Source organism: Panthera pardus, unplaced genomic scaffold, assembly GCF_024362965.1.
Source record: "Panthera pardus isolate Hobbes unplaced genomic scaffold, ASM2436296v1 HiC_scaffold_26, whole genome shotgun sequence".
NCBI classification, from domain to species: domain Eukaryota; kingdom Metazoa; phylum Chordata; class Mammalia; order Carnivora; family Felidae; genus Panthera; species Panthera pardus.
In genome coordinates, this window is record NW_026526832.1 from 4,309,834 (window position 1) to 4,321,284 (window position 11,451).

General features: G+C 44.4%; 1 long non-coding RNA gene across 1 annotated transcript; it reads left to right on the forward strand.

Annotated features, from left to right (window-relative positions):
* The first annotated feature begins 6,160 nt into the window (after nt 1-6,160).
* Nucleotides 6,161-10,888, forward strand: LOC128773656 (uncharacterized). The gene is made up of 2 exons (XR_008418009.1): nt 6,161-6,249; nt 9,634-10,888. It is a non-coding gene; the product is annotated as an uncharacterized LOC128773656 (long non-coding RNA).
* Nucleotides 10,889-11,451: the final 563 nt, after the last annotated feature.

The following is an 11,451-nucleotide window of genomic DNA, read 5'->3' on the forward strand; positions in this document are numbered from 1 at the left end:
AAAGACATCACACTAAGGGGGAAACCGGCGAGCCCTTTAGACAGGGCCTGCCTGGACGCTCAGATCCTTGCCATGCTCGTGAAGAGGGAAAGTGTGCTTGGGGTGACCCATCCTTTGATGAAGTTGTATTTCTCACTTGGTGAGAGAGCCCCCAGGGCCCTCCCAGACCCCTCCGGGGCTGACTCCCCTTTTGGAAGTGAGCGTGTGTGCCCTGACCCTGGCTTTGATTTTCTACATGCCGCCTCGATGAACTGACAGCTCTCACCCGGCATTCTGGTGCTTTTTGGGTGGAAATAAAAGCAGCACGTTTGTCCCAACATGGCTTTGGGCTTTCTTTCCACCTGGCCATGCAGCTAGATACTGCAAACACTTTTCCTTTCCTGCTAACATCAACGTACACACTCTGAATTTCCACTGCCCGGAGAGAGCGCCTGTGTCCCCACCTGCAGGTGCCCACCGCTTCCCTCCAGTCCTCAGGCCTGAAGGACGAGTTGCAAGCTTCACTGCAAGGACTTTCAGAAATGGGAATATTTGGTTCCAATCAAATCTGGTCTATTCACAGGAATGAAACCGATGGGCGGTGCCAGATTGGGCCCTCAGCCTTGGGACTGGAAGTGGTTGGAATCTGCCAGACAAACATAGGGCAGGAATCTCTTTTTTTTTTTTTTTTTTCCTTTCTGCACTCAGACTTAAAGGTGGCCCCGGATGTCCTCCTTTTATCCCATTTCCATTGGACTTGCATTACACCTGTGACCTTTAGACACGGACTTCTTCAGGGTCAGGTTTTTAATTTGCAGCTTGGAGCCCAGGTCGCTGGGCAGCCATACAGTGACTGGCCAGTGCACACCTACTCGCTCCTTTACCACCAAGCCAGACCACAAGGCTGCGGGCCCCCCTGGAAATCGTGGGGTGCTCGGACTTTCCCTTCTATGGCGGAGAGCTCCAGAGATTTGCTGCCTTGCCACATCACTGCAGCTGGCAGGAAGAATCAGGGTGGCGGGGTGAGTCAGACATTCTGCGTTATTAGAAATGAATGTCACAGGAGTCATTTCCGAGGGAGATGGCCCGCACTGTGCTGCAAGCAGCTGTCTCCAGGAGGTGCCGGCCCTGCAGCCGGAGGAATGGTTGTACGAGTCCCCTCTGCTCCCTGCCGGGCTGTGTCCCCAGTCCTCGAACCTGCCTGGCACGTAGCTGTCAGTTCATTGATTGGAAGAGTTGTTTTCTTCTCTTGGGGAGGTAAGAGGTGGGGCAGGGTGGGACACCTGTCAGTGTGTCATGGGCCACTTACAGGGCCATCTTTTTACCTTCCTCTTCCCTTATGTAATTTTCGGGGGGACACGGGATGGTGTAAGCAGGAAGGCAAGAAGACATCGGGCTGTTGGGAATGAGTAAGTATGTCAGACTGGGGCTCTCGGGCCCTTGCCCATCCTCGCCGAGGGGTGGGCTGCCTGTAGGAAGCGGAGCTGGAGCTGGGCCCACCCAAACCCCCGCCAATGAGGGCGAAGCCAGCTAATGCAAAATAGAGGGCAGATTGGCTTTTGGAGAGAGTGATGTTCTCTCCAGCACATCCTTGCCAGGAATGTGGAATGGCATCAGGATGAGGCCCGGCAGGCACCGGAAGATGCCCTTGCAGCAGATGAGTTTCCTTTAGTCTCTATAATTCCCATGTTCAGGGAGTAACTGTGCTCCCGCTACCCCCACCATCAGGCCTGCGGTCAAGAGGCTGAGGGTGGCTCCTCACCCCAGCTAATGAAGCCATAGCCAGCCACTGTGCAAAGGGTTCATAGCAGCTGGCACAGAACAGGTGCCTGGAGGACCCCCAGACTCCTGAGGGTGTGGGTGAGGCTGGGTGGCGAGGCATCTTCCCTGCTGGCTATACTCATCAAGTACAGAGACAGCTCTGCTCGGCCTTCTGGGCACCCGGGAGATGTCTGTCATGCTGGCGGGCACCATGAAAACCCCGAGAGTCAGAGGTGGACAAGGGTCTTAACATCCATATGAGCCATTCCTAAGGTTTCCCTTGATTTTATCAGCATTCATTGAGCACCTACTGTACATGGGGAATTGTATCAGAATCAAAAATATGTAGCTGTTGCTGGTGACAGGTGAGATTTGGCATCCAAACAGGACCTGCTGTCCTGCTCCCTGGAGCCTGAAGGAGTTCTTAGAGAAATGGGGGAGCAGGGGTCCTCAGAAACTGCTAACAGAAGAGAAGCATTAATTGTTTTATTTTTAAAATCTCATTCCCTGGTTTTTGTTTTTCCATCTGGGCGTAACTCTGGGACATAATCATGCCAATGTGCTTGCTTGCCTGGTCTGATCTTCCCATCTGGGATCAGGCGTGGACACAAAGCGTGGAGAGCTGGTGCCCAGAAGAGGGACCCGGAGGAGGGGAGGCCGCCCAAAGCCCCTGATGCCTCTTTTTACTCTGTCTTATTGACTTCCAGGGGAACCAAGGCGTGTCTGGGGTGAGCTCTGCTGCACGTGTTCCATTGTCCCTGTCCTCGTGCTGATGGGCAGTGCATTGCGTTTCCTCTCCCAGCATGCCAAATGACCATGATCTTCCCCTCCTCTATAGTCAATGCTCCACCGGAATGTCTTTTCACTTTGTGCCAAGCAGCATGTGGCCAGGGGTGAGACAGCCAGCCCGGGCCTGTTCCCAGAGAACACTTCCTTCAGGAGAGAGAAAGGAGCCCAGGGAGTCCAGCGCAGAGGTTCTCGGCACAGGCCCCGTGGCCCCTCTCTGAGCCGCTGAGAGTTGCAAATGCATGGGAGGCATTCTTTGCCATTGGGGCCTTCCTTCTGGAGAATGGGCCAGCTCACTCTTTGAGCTCACACTTTAGCCTAGTGTCCTGGAGATAGTGGTGGATGGACCCGGGTACCCCTGCGGTGTTGGGATAAACACTAACTCCAGCCACCTTGCTGACCTGCCCCCAGGGAGGAGCTGTATCCTGTGTGACTGGGGAGACTAGTGAGAGCCTGAACATACTGGGCCACATTTACAAGGGAATGTGGCCGCTGTGTTGTTTCATTAATATTCTCTCTTTTGCACCCTGTGCACACATCACCATGAATCTCACTCTTCTCTATTTTCTCTCCAGATGGCAAACACATCTGGGGTAGAACCAGTCTTTTTCACAGCCCATTTCTGTCCTGCTGTCTGCTGGACCTATGGGCCAGGCAGAACCTTCCAAATAGGACTTAGCAGACCCAGCCTCCCCCTGGAGGTTCCAAGGCCTAAACTTGAATGTGATGCTAGGAGCCTCCAGTTTGTCTTCTGGGACCAACCAAGTTCTCCAATCCAGCTTTTTCACAGAGCTGTGAACTTTGCAAATTTTAGGCCATTCCGTCCTTATTTTCTTCAAGTTTCTTTCATGCACAGGCTGTAAGATTTCAGGGAAATATAAGTTTTCTTGAGCATTGATTCATCACAAATACTCTGAGAAGGGAACACACTCATTAACAAGTTTACCTCCATGTCCTGGTTGTAGTGCCACCTTATAAGTTGCATTGGCCTCATTGGCCAGTCTGCTTCAAGGTGTCCGGGACTTCAGCTGGCGAGACACAAGGGCTGGTGGTGATCGGGGCTGAGGGCTGGAGCCACCTGAAGGCTTGTTTGTATTTGTATTTGTGGTGACTGATGCTGGCTATTAGCTGGGACCTTATCTGGCATTGTCACCTGGAATACCTATAGATGTCCTGTACTTTCTCTCAGCATGGCAGTCTCAGAGGGGTCAGACTTTTTACATGGGGCTCAGCGTTGTAGCTTCAGGGTGGAAACTAGATCACCTTTTGTGCCCTAGCTTTGGAAACCAGGTATGACCCTTTTGCTGTGTGCTTTTGGTTGAAAGCAAGTCCCAAGCCTGCCTAGATCAAGAGGAAAGGAATTAGATTCTACCTCTTGATGGAGGAATGCAAAGTTCTGGAAAGACATGTGGGGTGGGAGGTATTCTTGAGGCTGCCTTTGGAAACACACTCTGCCATAGAGCAATCAGTGAGAAGGAAAGTGCAAAAGTTTCCTATTTTGTCTGTCTAGTTCTACCAGTGAGCACAAGGTTGAGAAGGGCAAAGCCTGGCAAGAGGACTGTCAGGGACAGCCAGTAATGGAAAGGGTGGTGGGTTTCTCATACAGTTGACCATGAAATACCCAAGTGGAGGCCAGAGGGCTCAGGGTCCCTTGATCTGGAACATTGTTTGCTGGTAATACCCACTGTTCTGGACTTTAAATCTGAGCTCTTACATTATGCAATGAAGCACCCCCCCCTTGCCATTTTGGGCCAAAAATACACCAAAAGGGTGGTGATAGCTTCCATAAAGTTACTTTGTGCAGTACTTGGGACCTAGTATGTGTGCAGCAAATGATGCTGTTATCATTGTATGACTTTCTCATAATTTTTTTTCTCATAATCTTTAATACAGGAGTGATATGTCCTTTTTCTTCTTTAGATGTACCTGAAGATGAACTCTATTGAAGGTTTCTATCTGGTTACTGCTGTGAGGATTTAAGAAGTTGACTTAACTCTTACCAGAAATTTCTGAGGCAAGGAATTTTGTGATAATAATTTGAATATTAATAGATTAAATATCTATTCAAATGGATAGAAAACTGCCTTATTTTAAATTCTTTATATTTTAATTACTTTTTTACTGTGTTGTTTTGAGCATCTGGTACATAAACACGTCATATGTGTGATAAACATAATTATTTAAAAAAATCTGTGATTCAAGGATCCTTTAATATCATCTTCCAGGGCCTGTATGCTGGATGCCTATCCCTGGTCATGTAGGAAAGAGAGTTCATTCCTCCATTATCTGAACTAAAGTGACTAGAAATATCCCAGGGGCAGGTAGATTAAAAAATTAAAAAAAAAATGTTTATTTATTTCTGAGAAAAAGAGAGAGGGGGCAGGGGGTGGGCAGAAAGAGACGGGGACACAGAATCCAAAGCAGGCTCCAAGCTCTGAACTGTCAGCACAGAGCCTGACATAGGGCCCAAACTCACGAGCCATGAGATCATGACCCGAGCTGAAGTTGGACGCTCAACTCACTGAGCCACCCAGGCACCCCTCAGGGGCAGGTAAATTTGAGCTAAAGGCCACGTGGCTTATTATAGGACCTAAAAAAATTTTTTTTGTGGCTATCACGTTTTGATCTTTAAATGCCTAGATTCAAAGCAGTAGCTTTGCAGGGGACCTAGTGTACAATGTGGAATACTGGAAATGGCCACATGTGGGTGTGTGTTCTCCACTGGATACATCAAAGACCAGGGGGACACCGAGGTCTGCCAGTTTCGATGCCAACATCAAGTAAGCAGATGGTGCTGGCAATGTTAGCAGCCATTAAAAATCATGTTTTTCAAGAATATTTAATGACACAGGGAAATATGATCCAATGTGAAGTGAATTGCATCAATACTCCAAACTGTACCAACTGTATCTGGTGAATCAGCTGTAATAACACAGGCAGGAGGCAGAGCCAGCCAAACCCTGCTTATTCATTTCCCAGGAAGTGGGGATGGGGAAGAAGCCCCAACAGAAGGTACAGAGCCCTGGAAGGTCAGTTAATACCTGATGGGGCCAGAGTGTGAGGATAATTTTTATGGGCAAGGAGGAGGCAGGGCTGGTGGGAAGATTAGGGGAACACAGTAAAAAAAATTCACCACTGTAGACAAAGCTTATAACTGTAGACAAGGTTCATCACTGTAGATAAGGTTCATCACGGTGGATGAAGTTCATCACTGCAGACCAGGTCCATCATTGTAGACAAAATTCGTCACTGTAGACCATGTTCATCACTGTAGGCATGGTTCCTCACTGTGAACCATCTCCCCATGAGCCTCCCCTATTGTGTTATTCTACATTGAGTGGAGGCCATCCATTGCTGCCCTCTTGTTTGCCAGTTCCTTGAGGCTCCCCTAAAGTCCTGTCTGCATGGTTCTTATTTAAAAAAATTTTTTAAATGTTTATTTATTTTGAGGGAGAGAGAGACAGAGTGTGAGCAGGGGAGGGGCAGAGAGAGAGAGGGAGACACAGAATCTGAAGCAGGCTCCAGGCTCTGAGCTGTCAGCAGGGCTCGATGCGGGGCTCGAACTCACGAAATGCGAGATCGTAACCTGAGCCGAATTCGGATACTCATGCATCCCTGCATGGTTCTTATTTTTTTTTTTAGACTACTATTTGAAGGGCAACTTGAATGCAGTCTAGTCCCAGGACTAACGGGTCGGTTTTAATGAATCTACAAGCCTCCAAAGTAAGTTGCACCTGTAATTTTCAATTGTCAACTCTGATAGTTATAAATAACTTGCTTTGGGCAGGGTTGTTCATCTCCATGGGCTTAATGTATTCATATGAACGGAATCTATTAACACAGATTTGTGTGGCCTTTGCAGACAGGGGTGTTTAATTATTTTCAGCTGTTGGTTTAGGTAGACATAAAAAGAAAGGAAATTGGTTTGCCTTAAGAAGGTGAACAAATGGAAAAGAACAGATTTTGGTGCCAAAGTGATTGTTTTCCATGTGCCATTGGCCCATCTTTGCCACCCTTGCAATCCCAGGGTTACCTAAGGAGAGAATGCAGGGTGAGGGGGCTCATATTTTCCTTCAGGGGCCTGAGAACCCAGGGGTTCAGCCACTTCAGTGGTATTCAGGCAGAGGGCATCCTAACGCTTGCTTCTCAGGCAAGTTCCCTTGGCCTCTTCCTCCAATGATTATTAACAGACCTCAGTGTATTCGTTGGTATTTATGTAATTCCTTCTGAGGGAAAACTTTTGGACATTCTTATTAAAAATAAAAACAAGAAAAAGAAAAAGGAAGCTTGTATTACTTTAGGAGGAATACATGTTTATTGTTGAAAATTTGCTTATTGGCCCTTTGCTATAAATCCTTCTGGTTCTTTCCTCTTAATTTATTTTTTAAAGTTTATTTTTTTTAAAATTTATTTTGAGAGAGAGAGTGAGCTGAGGAGGGCAGAGAGAGAGAGAGAGAGAGAGAGAGAGAGAGAGAGTCCCAAGCAGCAGATGAGGGGCTGGAACTCATGAACCGTGTGATCATGACCTGAGCCAAAATGCAGATTCAGACGCTTTACCCACTCAGGCACCCAGACGCCCCTCTTTTTAAACTTTTATTCTGAAATCTTTATAGAGTCACAGGAAGTTGCAAAGACAGTGCAGAGGCTTCCTGTGTACCCTCCATCTAGTCACCCCACTGGTTACATCTTACATAATTATAGTATGATACCAAACCCAGGAAACTGGCCTTTGTCCTATGTGTGTGTGGTTTTATGCTGTTTTGTCACATGTATAGATTCCTGAAAGCACCAACTCAACCAAGACACAGACCTGCTCCATCACCACAAAGATCCCCGTGTTCTTCCCCTTAAATCATGCTGCCCCGTTTCCCCACCATCCTTAACCCTATCAACCACTAATCTGTTTTCCACATTTGTATTTTTATTTTGAAAAGTTATGTAAATGGACTCGTGACCTTTTGAGGCTCCAGTGTTTTTCTCAATGGAGTACAAAGACCCATCCAAGTTGTTGTGTGTACCCACAGTCCATTGCTTTTTATTGTCAAATAGTACTCCATTGTGATGGGTAATTTTATGTGTTAACTTGGCTCGATCAAAGTATTGACCCAGATATTTGGCCAAATACTATTCTAGATGTTTCTGCCAAGGCTGTGAGGGTAACATTTCAATCAGCAGACTTTGAGTAAAGCAGATTATCTTCCATAATGTCAAGAGGCCTCACCCAATCAGTTGAAGGTCCTTTTTTTTTTTAATGTTTATTTATTTATTTTGAGAGAGGGAGACAGAGAATCATAAGCAGGCTCCTTGCTGTCAGCGAAGAGCTCCATGTGGGGCTCAATCTTAAGAACCTTGAGATCACAATGTCAGCCAAAATCAAGAGTTGGATGCTCAACAGACTGAGCCATCCAGGTGCCCCACAGCATCTGGCTCTTGATTTTGGCTCAGGTCATGGTCTCACGGTTGTGAGATCGAGCCCTGTGTCAGGCTCCACACTGAGCACGGAGCCTGCTTGGGATTCTCTCCCTCCCTCTCTCACTGCCCCTTCCCCACTCACTTGCATGTGGTCTCAAAAATAAATAAATAAACAGAAAAAAAGTGAGTCAGAGGCTTAATTGATTCAGACACGCAGGCACCCCCAGTTGAAGGTCTTAATAGGAAAAAGAAGAAATACCTGGATTCTCCCAAGAAAGAGAAGCCTGTCTGCAGGCTGCCTTCAGATTTGAGTTGTCACATCTACTCTTCCCTGATTTTCCAGCCTGCCAGCCTGCTCTGCAAACGTCAGCTTCCAGTTACCTGAGCCAGTTCCTTCGACGCTTTTTCTCTCCATATCTCAGTGTCTGTGTCTGTGTCTGCGTCTGTGTCTGCATTTGCGTCTGTGACTGTGTCTGTGTCTGGAGAACCAGGATTAATAATCCTTACTATGGTTGCACCACACTTTGTTTAGCTATTCACCCATTGAAGGACATTTCCATTACTTTGCTCTTGGCTATTACATACAAAAAAGCAACAATAAAAACTGTGTATAAGTTTTCTCACCCAGCGTGGAGCCCAGTGCAGGGCTTGAACTCATGACCCCAACATCAAGACCTGAACTGAGATCAAGAGTCAGGTACTTAACCGACTGAGCCACCCAGCACCCCCTGTGTATAAGTTTTCATGTGAACATACGTTTTTATTTCTCTGGGATAAATGCCCAGGATCACAACTGCTGGGTCATGAGATAAGTGTGTGTTTAGTTTTTAAGAAACCACCAAATGGTTCTCCGGAGCACCTGCACAATTTTACATTCCTACCGGCAATGGATGAGAGATCTAGCTTCTCCAAATTCTCACCCGCTTTTGGTACTGTTGCTATTTTTTTAACTTTATCAATTCCGATAGTTGAGTTGGGTTAGCTCGCCTTGGACTTAATTTGCACTTCCCTAATGGCTAGTGTTGTTGAATATCTTTTTATGTGCTTATTGCCATTTGTATTTTCTCTTCAGTGAAATTTCTTTTTCTTTCTTTGCCTTTTTTCTAATTGGATTGTTTTTTCCTGTTGAATTTTGAGAGCTTGATATATATATTGGTAATGATAATAAATAATACATAATATAATTAATATTATAATAATATAATATAATATAATATATAATATAATTATAATATTAATATATTAGTTATATTATAATATTATATTAATATAATATTATATTCCAGATATGAGTGCTTTGTTAGATATGTGGTTTGCAAATAATTTCTCCAGTCTGTAGTAGGCAGAATTTCAAAGATGTCCTCCCAGAATTCCCCTTTCCCTGATTATTCAATCAAACATTAACCTGGGTACTGCTGTGAAGAGACTTTTGAGATGCAATTAAGGTTGCTAAGTGGCCAACTTTAAAATAGGGAAGATTATCCTGAATAATCTAGATAGGCTCAATGTAAACACAGGAGCCTTTTAAAGTAGAAGAGGAAGTGGAAGAAAGAGAGAGACACGGCAGAGAGAGGGAGAGAGGGAGGGAGAGAGAGAAATGGAAAGTGGAGGAGGAGGAGGAAGAACAAGAAGAGGAGGAGGTCAGAATGATTTCAAGTGTGAGAAGGATTTGATTTACCATTGCTGACTTTGAAGATGGATGAAAGACACGGGACCATGAGCCAAGGAATGCAGATGTCTAGAAGCTAAGGATGATCCCAGTCTGACAGCCACAAGGAAATGGTAACCTTTGTCGTACAACTGCATGGAACTGAGCTTGGCCAACAACCAGAATGAGTCTGGAAGATTAATTAGCAGAGCCTCTAGAAAGGAACACAGCGCTCCTGCTATGGCAAATCTAGAGCAGAGAAACCAGCTGAGCCTACAAGCCTTCTGACTTCAAAACTATTAGATAATAAATGGGTGTTGTTTTAAGCTGCTGCATTTGTCGTAATTTGTTATGGATGCAATCGAGAATTAATACACAGTCTGCAGTTTGTCTTGTCATCCTCTTAACAAGATCTCTCCCAGAGCAAATTTTTTAATTTTGATGAGGTTCAATCTATCAATTATTTTCTTTTGTGGATTGTGCTTTCGGTGTCAAGTTTAAGAACTCTTCCCCAAGTTCTAGGTTCGGAAGATGTTTTCTTATGTATTCTTTGAAATCATATAGTTCACATTTTACCTTTGACTAAGTGATCTGTTTACGGTTAATTTTTGTACAAGATGTGAAGTGTTGGTTAAGGTTCTTTTTTTGCCTTTGGTTATCCAATCACTTCCACACCAGTTGTTGAAAAATTACCCATCGAATTGCTTTTGCACATTTGTCACAAACCAGTTGACTGTTGTTGTGTGGGGCCATATTTTTTTTTCCTGTTCTGTTCCACTGGTCTACATGTCTGTTCCTCTGCCATTAACACATAGTCCTGATTACCATAGCTATATAATAAGTCTTACAACTGGGTTGAATGACTCCTCTCATTTTATTCTTTTTCAAAATTATTTTAGCTGTTCTAATTCCTTTGTTTCTCCACACAAATTTTGGAATAAACTTGCTTATATTTACAAATACCTTGCTGAGATTTTGATAAGAGTTATGTTAAATCTGTACATCAAATTGGGGAGAATTGACATCTTTGCTATGTTGGGTATTACAATCCATGAATGTCGTGTGTCTGTCTGTTTTTTATTTTTATTTCTTTCAGCAGCAGCTTTCAGACCTTGACATGTAAGTCCGGTATATCTTTTGTTAGATTTATACCTAAGTATTTCATTTTTAAAGAGATTGTAAATGGTATTGTATGTTTAATTTTGATTTCTGTGTATTCATGCTAAGATATGGAAATAGAGTTAATTGTCCTTTGTAGATCTTTTATCTTGTGACTTTAATAAAACTGTTTTATTAGTTCCAGGAGGTTTTTCGTTTGTTTGTTTTGTTTTGTTTTGTTTTGGAGTATGTGTGTCTGGTAGATTCCATACATGGAGACCCTCACGTCATCTGCAAAGAACAATACTTTAGATTCTTTTTTCTGATCTGTAAGCCTTTCACTTTTTAAAAAATCGTATTTATGTACGTATGTATGTATGTATGTATGGATGGATGGATGTCTTATTGCCTTAGCTAGAACTTCCAGTACTATGTTGATAATAACAGTGAGGACAGACATCCTTACCTTGTTCTTGACCTTAGGTGGAAAGTGTTCAGTCTTTCATCATGAAGTTTGATGTTAGCTATGGTTTTTTGATGGATGTTCAAAGCTGAGGAAATTCGCCTCTATTCACAGTTTTCTGAGAGTTTTTGTCATGAGTAGGTGTTGAGTTTTGTCAAATGTTCTTTCCGCATCAATCGCTATGATCATGTAATTTGTCTTCTTTCACCTATTGATGTGGACTACACTGATTGGTTTCTGAGTATTGAACCAACCTTGCATCTCTGAAATAAACCCCACTTGATCATGTGGTATTCTTTGTGTG